General features: G+C 36.1%; 1 long non-coding RNA gene across 1 annotated transcript; it reads right to left on the reverse strand.

Moving 5' to 3' along the window:
- Nucleotides 1–3130: 3130 nt before the first annotated feature.
- LOC131646043 (uncharacterized) lies at nt 3131–3778 on the reverse strand. Its single transcript, XR_009297267.1, has 3 exons — nt 3674–3778; nt 3474–3572; nt 3131–3231 (listed from the first exon to the last, which is right to left on the reverse strand). It is a non-coding gene; the product is annotated as an uncharacterized LOC131646043 (long non-coding RNA).
- Between the last annotated feature and the right edge of the window lie 9256 nt (nt 3779–13034).

The raw sequence follows: 13034 nt of genomic DNA on the forward strand, positions 1-13034 counted from the left end.
CAAGCATGGCGTAAAATTATATATTTTTTATGTGTATGATTTTATAATACTTGAAATATTATGACTGTACATGATTTTGTATACTTTTTGGTTAATATTAAAAATATTTTGACTTAGTTAAAATATGATTTTAATGTGTATGATTTTATAGTATTTACAATATTATGACTGAAAATAAAATATAACTAAATGGTGTTTAAGTAATAGGGTGTAAATAGATATAATTGTTCATTTATAAATGGCGTATTTACACCCGATTTTTACTAAACTAGGGGGTAATTAAGAACATATTTACACCCGATTTTTATTAAAATAGGGCTTAATTAAAACATAATTAAGCCCAATTACACCTGATTTTTTATTAAAATATGGTGTAATTAAAACGTAATTAAGCCCAATTACACCCGATTTTTATTAAAACAGGGTGTAATTAAAACGTAATTAAGCCCATTTACACCCGATTTTTATTAAAACAGAGTGTAATTAAAACGTAATTACGCTCAATTACACCCGATTTTTATTAAAATAGGGTGTAATTAAAAACGTAATTATGCCCAATTACACCCGATTTTTATTAAAATAGGGTGTAATTAAAAACGTAATTACGCCCAATTACACCCGATTTTTATTAAAACAGGGTGTAATTAAAAACGTAATTACGCCCAATTACACCCGATTTTTGTTAAAACAGGATGTAATTAAAAATGTAATTACGCCCAATTACACCCGATTTTTGTTAAAAATAACGGGTGTAAATTCGTTAGACATTTCTCACCCTGTGGATATACACCCGATTTTTATTAAAAATAATGGGTGTAAATTTAATAAAAAACGGGTGTAAATTAACATTTTTGTACTAGTGTGCACCCCAAAATTTGCCCTCTTTATTTGAGCTATAAGTTATCAAAGACGTTTATTTCGTCTCTCAAAAATCCAAAGAAATAATAAGGAGTTTCTATTGTTCGAGGTCATTAAGTCAAGAGGCTTGTAGGATGAGTTGCAAAGGAATGAGTCATGGTACAAGGTTACGAGCTTAAGGATAGCATATTGTTCAAGGCGCCGTTTGGTTTGAATTAAGGGATTGAGATTGAATTAAGGTCACAATGATTAGAGGATGAATTTGATGATCTAATTGCCTTTATTATTCAAATTTTGTTCAAGGTATTTTGTTCATTAAGAATCTAATTCAAGCTAAGGTACATGATGCAAGAAATAAGGTCGTGAATTGCTTGTGATCAAAGCTCTATGATTTTTCTCATTGATTTGTTGATTGTGATGCAAGGAGAATTGTGTTGAAGATTGAATTCAGGTTTTTATGCGAATTGAAATGGGAATACAAAGTCATGTAAGGCTTTTCGTTGATTTCATTCATCAAGTCACGATTCATCACTATCCATTACAATATCAAAATTCAAATATTCCATTGCAAATTACAATCAAGCACAATTTCAAAAGTCCAATTAACATTACATCATGAGAAAATATACATCATTATTCATCCAAAAAATTCAAGTTAAGTCCATACCATTCATTGCAATTACAATAGATATCCATTACAAAAAACCAAAATTACAGAAGGTATACAAAAAAACCAAAATGTTCCTAGTCCATTGTTATTATCCTATTTCACTAGGCTTCAACAAGCCATCTTGCAAGCCAAACCGACCCAAAGATGCTGCAAGGAATCACGGTTCAGACATAATAAAACCGAGATGCAACTTTAAGCCCTTCTGCAAACCATATTCAAATTATCTTGCATAATTCTGCATACCAAGTAAGACCGCAAGACCGGCTCATCCGCAAAAACTACAGCAGCTCCATAAACCAATGCTCCTGCAAATAAACCGAGACCCTGCAACCACAGGCAAAAATAAACCGAACTGGTTTCGAACAAAAAGAGGAGAGCAGAAAAAAGAGAGGTAACAGAAATCAGAGAAGAAAATGTATCAAACTTCTAACAAAACGTAACAAACTCTTGGAACTCTCTCTCTGAATTCGTGATTCATCTTTATCGCATCTTCAACCCTTCAATCATCAAGCTTCAACCTCTTTTCGATCCAGAACCTTTACAACCTTCATCGCTCTCTCTATCTTCATCATCCTCTCCATTGGATTCAATACAAAAAATCTGCAGAAAATATAGAAAAGAAAATCACATATTGAAATTGATAAACAGGAATCAATACAATTCTTCAAGTCTCCTTCAAACATCTTCATCATCTATTTCTTCACCGTATCACGTTTAAATATCGACCAGCAGAACCTCAAGAACAACATTCTTCATCGAGCAACAACTCTTCATCAATCATCGCAATCTTCACTCTCTTTCACGCTTCAGTCTCCTCCGAAAATCCTACAACCAAAACGTCATTCGTCATCATTCCCAAACTACAACAAATCAACAACAATTCAACATCAGTAACAATCACATCGTCAATTGCATAATAGACACTACGCCAAAAATGCACATAGACAGCGCTTTTTTTGGCTTTAGGCAGCGCTTAAAAGCGCTATCTATTCCCCCGCTGCCGTAGGTAAAGGCAACGCTTTTTTTCACCTTGAAAACGCTGCTAAAGGCACCCTTAAGTCAGCACTTTTACCTATAAAGCGCTGCTAAAGGCCCACTTTAGACAGCGCTTTTATACCTAAAGCGCTGCTAAAGACCCCCTTTAGACAGCGCTTTTCTGAAACAATTCTTAAGAAAAAGCCTCTTAAAAGCGCTGCTAAAGGCCACCTTTAAGTAGCGCTTTCACCACAAGCGCTGCTAAAGTACCACTTTAGCCAGCGCTTTTTTCTTAAATGCGCTGTTAAAGGCCCCCTTTAGGCAGCGCTTTTCTGAAACAAAGTTTTTAAATAGCTTTTAGGCAGCGCTTCTCTTCTAAAGCGCTGTCTAATGTTCATGAAATTTTTAAATGGGTCTATTTAAAATAGGCTTTCCCCAGGTTTTCACCACATTTTGCACCTGTACAATATACCATTACAAATTTCACCGATAAACAACAAAAAGAAACTCTATTTTTCAGAGCTAAGATGCTAAGAATATATATATATACGAATAAACTTTGAATTTTTTATATAAGAATATATTAATAAACAACAACAAAATTACATCAAATTCAATGTAAACAATTGCATTATCCAAAACATTGTTATTTTTTACACAAGTCAAAAGGATGCTAAATATGTACTTTTTCTTCTTGCCAGCTGCTAACCTTTTTACCCTTCAATATCCTGCAATTGCATCAAATTAACCATTATAATCACAAAACAGAATAACAGAAAACCAAAAACAAAATAATATAAAGGTGAAAAACATTCTACATTAGTGTATATAAAACCATTCTACATTTTCCACGAATGTATTTCAAACGGCCTACATATCACTTAATAGTCTATGTAGATAAATCAAATATTGCAACATGCACTTGGCTATACTCAAAATTCTCATCAATTATAGTAAAATTTCAGTATACCTATACAACTTTCAACTCAATCATGAATTGACACCATTCCTCCTTAAGTTCATCCAACTTAGATTTTGAGTAAGTAGCACACTTGAAGTCGTCAAAATACTACAAAATAATATAACATGGTATGTTTAAGTTAAAACTATTTAATTATATGAGAAATATGTGTTAAATATTAAAATAACTCTTAAGTTAGAAATCCATACCTTGGACGGAATCTCTATTTGATTCGAAAGAAGAATTTCTTTCATAAACTGCAACATGTAAAAACCGCAATCTACTTCATTACGCTGCCCAGGACATTACACATGGAAAGAAAATATGGATAAGGCCTAAGTTTTATCACGTATATATCATCACTAATTGCATGCAATTATATTAAAATAAATTTCATCAATTTCAATTTCAATTTTCAATAATGATCATATTATAACATTTAATCACAATTGTCACAATTATAACATATCTCTAAGATCCTTAGTTTGGTGCATACTTAAAGGAATACCACTAAATTAGAAACTTTATTATCATTTATTTAGTTTGAAAAATGATCAACCACAAGTTTTTTAAGTGGGATTTCAGCTTCAAATCAACGTGAGAGAATACAAAAATATTTTAAACCACCCGTCTAATCAAAATTATATAATATAAGGGAAATCCAATCCAACCATCCACTGAAATTATAAAAGCTAGGTGGAGTCTAATCCAATCAAAATATTTTCTCAATGAACTGAATATATTTTGGGCATAAATGCAGTAATTAACTGTATTAAGAGTTTTTAAATCAAAATAAAATATTTGAATTCTTAAACTTATTATTTCTTATTTAAATTAAAAAATAATTATCTAAATTTCCATGTTTTGTTAAATGTAAGATGAAAATTAGATAGCTTAAATAACTTGATTGTAGAGTTTTTAATTAACCACAAAGAATCTAAATTAATGGTAAAAGAAAAAATAAATACACTGACATTCATTGAGACAAAGTTGAATGGAATTGTTCTAGGCTACCAATGATCTATCAAATCTAATTCCACAGATACACATACACAGTGCAAAAAGCATGAAAGTAAAAGAAAGAAAGAAAGAAAAAAAATACTAAAACACCACTAACTCGTTTCCACGACTAAGAATGACTAGACTAATGTTGGTTTAACAAAAGCAAGGAAATTGAGTTTTGGAGCAATGATGAATATAGTCACGACATAGATTAAATTTATTTTTACACAAGCCAGTTTTAAATGCCCTAATTCAATACCTAATTCAAATTTAAGGTTTCAAGTGAGAACATGGGTGTTGCTACAAACTACTGAACAAGGTGTTGCACCCCAAAATTTGCCCACTTATTTATCCCCCATTTGGCTTTCACATTACATTCATGTGCATATCTCTGTGCATATCTCATATAGGCCATTCATCCATTACATTCATCCATATCACAGTTACTGTTCAAGAAGAGCTCTTATTGAGAAAATCTCTTGGTTCAGAAGAAAGGATCTGAAGTCTGATTGTAGAGGATCATTTCCATCAGCATACTCCTAAAATCAGGGTTTTATTCTCTCCAAATCAAAGCTCAAGTTAAAAGATACAAATCTCATATTCATCAGGGCTTTCAGATTAGGGTTTTTGACCAAATTCAACCCTGTTGGCTTTCTGGTCAGGATTTAATCAGGAGATGTTTGTGGACGTGAGATATGGCTGTCTTGAAGAAATATCATTCACTGGAGTTTATTTGGTTGGAAGTTGATTGAGAATTGGTTCCGAAACGGATTAATCGGGAAATTCATCTGGAATCAGAAAAATCAGGAAAAGTTGACTTTTTGGTCAAAGTCAAAGTCAACTGTCAAATGTGGACTTTTGGTGGAAAAGTTGGTCAAAGAAATAGATAAAATCAAGAGAATGTCAAAGTTACCAAAATGGGAAAGGTAGTTAAAATGGGAAAATGCCAAAAATAGAAGTTTCCACACTTAGTGAGATTTCTGGAATATTGAGAATGGTTGACCAGTTCACTTCGCAGCCTGATTACACATGGATTTAGGCATTATTTCAGAAAATGTTCAACATTAATATTGTTCATCCCATGGATACGAACAACTTTGTAGTTGAGAGTTTTTTCATTTGGAGCATGGTTCGAGAGTTATAGAGATGCAAAGTCTGAAGATTCCCACTGAATCAAGTCAAGCTGCCAGACAGGTTTTCTCGCCAGCGCAAGCATTTGCTCGAACGCGTGGTGGGCCATTTTCAAGTTCAATTTTTAAGATCCACAGGTGCATTTTCAATTCAAACCAAACATCAAGCTCTTGTACCCCATGATCTCTATCTTATGAGCTAAAATCCATGAAGTTTTGTTATGTAATGAGCAAATTACAAGACTCGAAAGTCATGCTCTTGAAACTGCAATTGGTTGCTTCTTGGCTAAAGCATGCGCGAGCAATTGATCAAATACGTGGTGGGATTTTTTTAAGTTCAATTATGAAGAGTTACAAGTATATTATTAATCCAGCTCAAACAACAAATTGTTCTGTCTCATGTTCTCTATTCGACGAGCTAAGGATCACTAATTTTGGTCAAGTGTTGGCTGAAATAAGAAACCTCAAAGTCATGCCGTTGAGAAGCGCATTTCGGCAAGGGCCTACAAGCCAGAACTAAGACGTGCATGCATGCAAGGGCCAGTGCGTGACAATATGATCAGGGTCATTTTGCTTGCACTTCCAAGCTGCGTTTACGGAAGTTACTAACATGAAAGTTACTCTATGTCATTCCCTCTTTAAGACAATCACAAGATTTTATCGTTCGCGTGAGCGTATACCAAGAGGTGATCACCGAAAATGGAGTACTTGAAGTTGCTAACGTTATGATACTTGGCAGAATCTCTATGCGCATGACTTCAGCGGTAAAGGACTTTGTTCCGGGACGTTTTGTGACATGTTACAGGCATACTCTCTTGAAACCATTCACTGGAAGTTTGTTCTACCTTGTGCCTTCTTTCAATTGAATACAATAGCTTGGTATTTGGGCAAGCACGCATTGAGATTCAGCCATGCGAAGCTGAGTACCTGAGATTGTCAAAAATCTGCATGCACATGACTCCGGTTACCAGTGGTTGAATTCTTAGGCGTTTTCGAGCTGAGTGATAAGTATTTTCTTCATGACAATTCAACACATAAGTTCCCTACGAATCCAAGAGATGGTGTATTCTAGAAAGAAACTGGTAATGCGAACCGGAAACGACACAGTCTTTAAAGCCAGGGCATTCACGTGATATACTCCACAACATGCATCAAGCAACTACCCCATATGTCCATGCAAACGTACTGCAACAAAAAAAAGCAAGAGGAAAGTTACTACAAATATTTGAAACTTATGCATTAAGGGTGAGGGGGATGAGATACAATACATACACCACACCCTAAGTCCATGTAACCTCACCATATAAAACCAAAAAGCCTTCACAATTGTGTGGGGACACTTCATTTTTCAGATTTTTCTCATTCATTTTCCCATTACTCTCTCATCACTCTCCTCTTTTCTCTTATCTCTCTCTCTCATCCCTCTCTCCACCGTAACAACCTTCAACCACCACCATCTACATCTCATCACCACCACAACCTTCAATCACCACCACTGTCAACCCTCACAAACTCATAACTACTCCAACAATCATCATCACCTCTTTCAAAGAACAAAGAAGCTACACTAATCATCATCATCTCTTTCAAAGACCAAAGAAGTTGCACCAATCATCATCTCCGTCAAAGAACAAAAGAGCGCTCGGATTTCTCCTCAAATCTTGATCAATATCTCTCCAAGTAAGTGATTCTTTCCATGGCTTTAGAAGCATGTATAGGCCTGGAACCCGTCATCAGAGATTGGGTTAGGATTTAGACCACCATGTTTTCATTGAAGGTGTTGCATATGGTGCATGATTCATTGCCTATGAATATGAGTTCAATTTGCGTGTGATACTTGCTGTTTGAATGGCTGAATCATCTTTTTTTTGAACTCTGTGAGTGAATAGAAATCGATCGATATGCTTAGTTTGGTCTTTGGTGATTTTGCCATGAAGCTAGGGTTTAGGTTTCGTTGTCGGTTAGCGAAAATTAAGCATCAAGAGAGAAAACTAATAAGAGATTCGTGATCTACGCAAGAATTCGAGTAGAAAGGTATCAGCTTTTTACGGTTCTGTTTTTTTTTGTTTGGCTCCGCCGCCTGTGTGATCGGAGAAGACGACCGGAGCGGAGCTCCGGCGTCTGAGCTTTCTTCTAAATGATTTTACTCCGCTAGCTAGGTGGTGCGTTCCTACTGGTGCTTCATTTAAGTTTTTGTTTTATTCAAATGATTAGCATGTAATTTGGTGTATTCTAATTGGCTGGCGCATCCATTTTTGTCTTATATGACTTAACTATACTTTGACCAATTGATGAAAGATACAGCATGCATGTTACGTTACATTTTGATAAAAGAAAACCATATAATAAATCATGTAACACATATGCTGAAAAATGAAATAAATGTGGCAAATAAAAGAGAGTGGATTGAATGTGGACTAGGCCCAAAACGCAATACTTTTTACACCCCTCTCGTCAGGCCCATAGCGCCATGTGACAGTTTCTAGTTCAAATCTTTTTACTTTCTCACCCCCCTGACTTAGGCAGATTTGCATTTTATTTGAAACTTATTTCTCTTCTAACTTTTGATTCATAATCCAGTTTCCCTTCAAATAAAAAATAAATAAAAATATGTTTTAGATACTTTTATGTGTGTACATAATTGTAGTATTTTTTTTAGATTTTTAGAAATTGTTTTCCTATTTTTAATAAATCTTTTCCTCACATATGTTCATTCTACTTTTATGTTTAGTATGTTTTACAAAATAATTCGATTAGGGGCCTTAGGGATTGAATCTAATTGCCGATTTTTGTGTGGCTACTGTAGACTAATCCATGATATTGTGTGTAAAAAATGAATTCCTAATTCTTTGTTTTGATTGGTATTTGATTAGTTTCGTTTAACTCGATTAACATGCGTTTCTAAAAGATAATTGTGACGTTTGTGCCCTCAAATTGAAATGCATTCATGCAATAATGTTGGTTCCTTTTCGTACATATAATTAGGGATGTTTAGAGGTCCTAAGACCTGGAATTAGATTTTTAAATCATGTCTTCTCTTTTTACTTGAATTTTCCTCTCTTGCATGTAAATAACTTGCTTTTGGCTAACGATTGTATCATAACTTGTCCAAATGACCTATAATTTTGTATGAAACTTTGTGACTTGATTCCATGATCTTTTAGACACCTATTAGAGGTTATTAGCTACTGACTTCCATCATTTTATTGCATTCTTCTAACTTCATTCACCATTTGAACTTACTAACTAGTTTGGACCTAGTTTTGTCTAGTTTTTATTAGAACTTTGTGTTGTTTCAAGCTAATTGACTAACATAAATTGGTATAAGGTCTTGGACCTATAAATGAACTAATAGCTACTGAATTTAAGCTTTGTTCATGTTTTCATTTGCTTTTTGTTTCGATTAATTGATGTTAGCTCGCTAATTGTTAAGTAACGATTCAAGCGATACTTTGGTAACTTCTTGTGAATATTTTTGTGTGTTGCCATGACGCTTTTGTGTTTTATTTTAGGACACTAACTTCCTTGGTTTGCTACTGCCCTAGGGCTTTCTTCCTTCTTTCTCATGCTTTGCCTCTTCTTATACACTTTGATTGTTGTTAGTTTAAGAGGCGGATTGTTTGTTCTTCCTCCACCTTTGTGGATTGTTTTTCTCTTGGGATTCATTGTGTGTAGTCTCTCTTAGGAGTAGACTTGGTTAGGGACTTCATTAAGTCACCTACCTTGCTTGTTGCTTTTTCTTATCTCTTACTATATGCTTACCATGTTCCCTTAGGGTGGTGACTTCAATCTTCATTAAGATTAGTCACATAAAACAACTTAGGTTGTAGGCTATGCATGATAACATAGGTAGAGATCCCTTATCCTTGACCTTAGGGCTACTTGTAGAATAGAATAACTTAGATTAGAGAATAGGTTAGTTCCCCTTTGTTCATTCTTTTTCTTTTCAACATTAAAACACTAATAAATAAAGATACGAATCACATTAAGAAAGTGATAGAGAAATGAGTGGGATTCATTCCCTAATCTGTTTCTCAATCACTTAGTGGCATAGAAATGAGTGGGATTCATTCCCTAATCTGTTTCTCGGTCACTATTTAATGGGAGAGAAATGAGTGGGATTCATTCCCTAATCTGTTTCTCAAACATTAATTAATGGGATAGAAATGAGTGGGATTCATTCCCTAATCTGTTTCTTGAACATTATATAATGGGATAGAAGTGAGTGGGATTCATTCCCTAATCTGCTTCTCGATCATTATACATTTTATGTGATTCGAATCGCAAAGTAAATTCCCTTAAAAAATACCCAACCAAAAACACTTAAAACACCTAATAAAGGCTCGAATTAAAACAAAGTGACGAAGTGGTGCGAAACCTTGTATTGGGTTTTGTTCATCATGTAGTTACATAAAAAACACCAACCCAAGTTCATTCTTTTGCCTTGTTAGGCACCTAAGAACAAGTTAAGTCCCTTCCAAAAATAGGCGTATAAGTCTCCAAAGGTCGAGCATCGTGGATTATGACCTTAACCTTTGTTCAACTAAAAAACACAAAACAAATGGAAACTATGGAGCCGAACTACGGTCGTTCTGATTCCTAAAAAGGATACGTAGGCATTGGGTCGCGGGGCCTAAGCGAGCACACTTGTAAATAATTCCTTCTTTTCCCCGTATTTCTTTTGCATTCATTCGCATTTAGGTTTTAGATATAGATACACCCTTTATATAGAAACAAACATAGGTGGATACCATCGAGTACGATGGGCGTGAGGGGTGCTAGCACCTTCCCCTTGCGTAACCGACTCCCGTGCCCTGTTTCTCTGGTCGAAAGACCTTGTTCTTATTTCGAGTTAGGTTTTCTGATATTCCTTTCCCGCGATGGGATGAATATATTAGTGGCGACTCTGATTCCATTTTTCGCGGTAGTGACAGCTGGCGACTCTGCTGGGGACGTTGCTAGACATGTGCTGGTCCGTTCTTAGCGAGTCGATCCTAGCCTTTGTTTGTTTGTTTATTGGGTGTTTCTTTGTTTGTTTGCTTATATGTTTACATGTTGTATATATGCTTGCACATCATGTTTATTTTCCGCTTGCATATCATGCATCTGGACTATATTATGGGTCCCCGTGGGGACCACATATTTTTCTGCTTTGTTTTGCAGGTTGGGTGGGATGTTATATGAGGTAAAAGGCCCAATACCCAGGCCAGAGTTGACACATAGGATACCTAGGATAGAGTGGATAGTCATGACGCCAACAGAATGTCAGGTTCTGTTGATTGCGATCATGAGACCCACGACCAGCCGAGACTCGAATGGGATACCGTTGTTGGCATGTATTTGCAACAATGATGGTGTTTCAGGAGAGTTGTTAACGCTGGAGACCTTTTGACCTACCTTGACCTAGATTCACCTGTGAGTGGGGTGGGATATTCATGACAGGTACCGTTGGTGACTGTTCTATTCTGTTGGTGACTATGGTTCTTATGGGTTTGTGGTATCTATGCCGGACTTTTGATCCTGCAACATTCGATCTGGTTCAAAAGCAACATACACTTCTCCTATATGGGGAGGATATGTTTAATTTCAAAAAAAAAAAGAGAAAGAAAAAAAAGAAGAAAGAAAAAAAAGAAAAAAAAAAGAAAAGAAAAGAGATTAACATTCATATGCATGCCATTTTTCAGGTATCCAAAGTCAACACTTCTCATCAAGAATGGCTAACAGTGTGACCGTCAACAAAAAGACTACGAAGCATACCTTCTCTTGCAGTTTCTACCGTAAGGATATAACACCTTTGGTTCGATTGAGCACCCGAGTTACTGGGCAAAATTTGGATGAATTCAGAAAGACTTATGGCCACATTCTGCTTATGTTAACTACTCGTATTGATGAGTGGGGTCTCTACACTCTTCTTCAGTTTTATGATTCTGAGCTGCGCTGCTTTACATTTCAAGATTACCAATTAGCCCCTACCCTCGAGGAGTATGCACATATTCTTCAAATCAAAGTTCAACATAAGGTTCCTTTTGTGTGTGCACCTGAGAAGCCCAAAATGGATCGCATTGCTGATGCTCTTTATTTGAGCATGAAGGATGTTAAGGATAACTGGAAGCCTAATGGTGGGACCCATGGATTCTATGTGAAATTTCTGATGAGGGAAGCTGAAGCCCTTGCTGATAAGGAAAAGTGGAAAGAATTCAATGCTCTCCTGGCCGTCATGATCTATGGATTAGTGATGTTCCCGAATATTCCAAATTTTGTTGATCTCACTGCCATTTGTCTCTTCATGGATCAAAATTCTGTACCCACTTTGTTGGCCGACACTTATTATGCCATCCATTCTAGGTATGGGAAAAAAGGATCAGTTGGGGGTTGTTTACCAATACTGTACGAATGGTTTTCTTCACATTTGCCTAAAAGCGGAGCATTTGTCACTACAAGAGATTCACAGAAGTGGCCCCAAAGGATTATGGGACTTACTGCAAATGATATTGTTTGGTATCACCTCCGAACAGACATCGAGCAAGTTATAACCAGATGTGGCAGTTTTGGCAATGTTCCTCTCATAGGGACAAAAGGAGTTATCAACTATAATCCGAAGCTAGCACTGCGCCAGTTGGGTTTTGTACTGAAGGACAAGCCTTTGGATAAAGAGATATTTGAGTCCGTTTGCTTTATAAAAGGAACCGATCCAGAAGGTTTGGAGAAAGTAAGGAGTGCGTGGAACAAAATTCATACAGAAGACCGAACTACCTTGGGGGAAAGAATGCTATTGCTAAGAAAGCTTATACTGAATGGGTTGAAGAGAGAGTTAAGGAGCGCCTGTTGCCTTTCCCGAAGGTTAGCCCTCTCTATGAACAACCACCTGAGATTTTAACTGCCACTGTACCAGCTGAGGAGTACAACCAAGTACATGTGGAGAATATCAGGTTGCGAGAAAAAGGGGAAGACGCTAAAATAAAGTACTTCTTGGTGGATCAGAAAAGGGCTGAATTAGCACATGAGGTTAAAATGCTGAAAGGAGGATCTTCCAGAGTTCAAAAAAGGGCTAGAACTGAAAAGGGTGAAAGAGCTACCACTGTTCGTATTGAGGACCATCAAAGGGTTATAGAAGAAGCGGTGAAGAAAGCAGAAGAAAAGCTCAAGCAAGAATACAGAGAAGACTTAAGGGCACACAAACTCAGAGTAGAGAAAGAAGCTAGGGCCGAAGTAAAGAGTTTGAAAAAGAAGCTTGAAGAGGAAACCACTCAGAGGATAGCAATCAAGAAGAAGCTTGAAGAGGAAATTACTCAAAGGATAGCCGTGGAGACTCAACTTAAAGGTAGTCATCTCCGCTCCGCTCGACTAACAGAAGAGAATGCAAAACTCAGAAATCAGATAACAGAAATGGGAAGCACATCTAAGAAGGATACCCCCCCTGATTGCAAAGGATGTGAGA

Source organism: Vicia villosa, linkage group LG2 (genome assembly GCF_029867415.1).
Source record: "Vicia villosa cultivar HV-30 ecotype Madison, WI linkage group LG2, Vvil1.0, whole genome shotgun sequence".
Taxonomy (NCBI): Eukaryota; Viridiplantae; Streptophyta; class Magnoliopsida; order Fabales; family Fabaceae; genus Vicia; species Vicia villosa.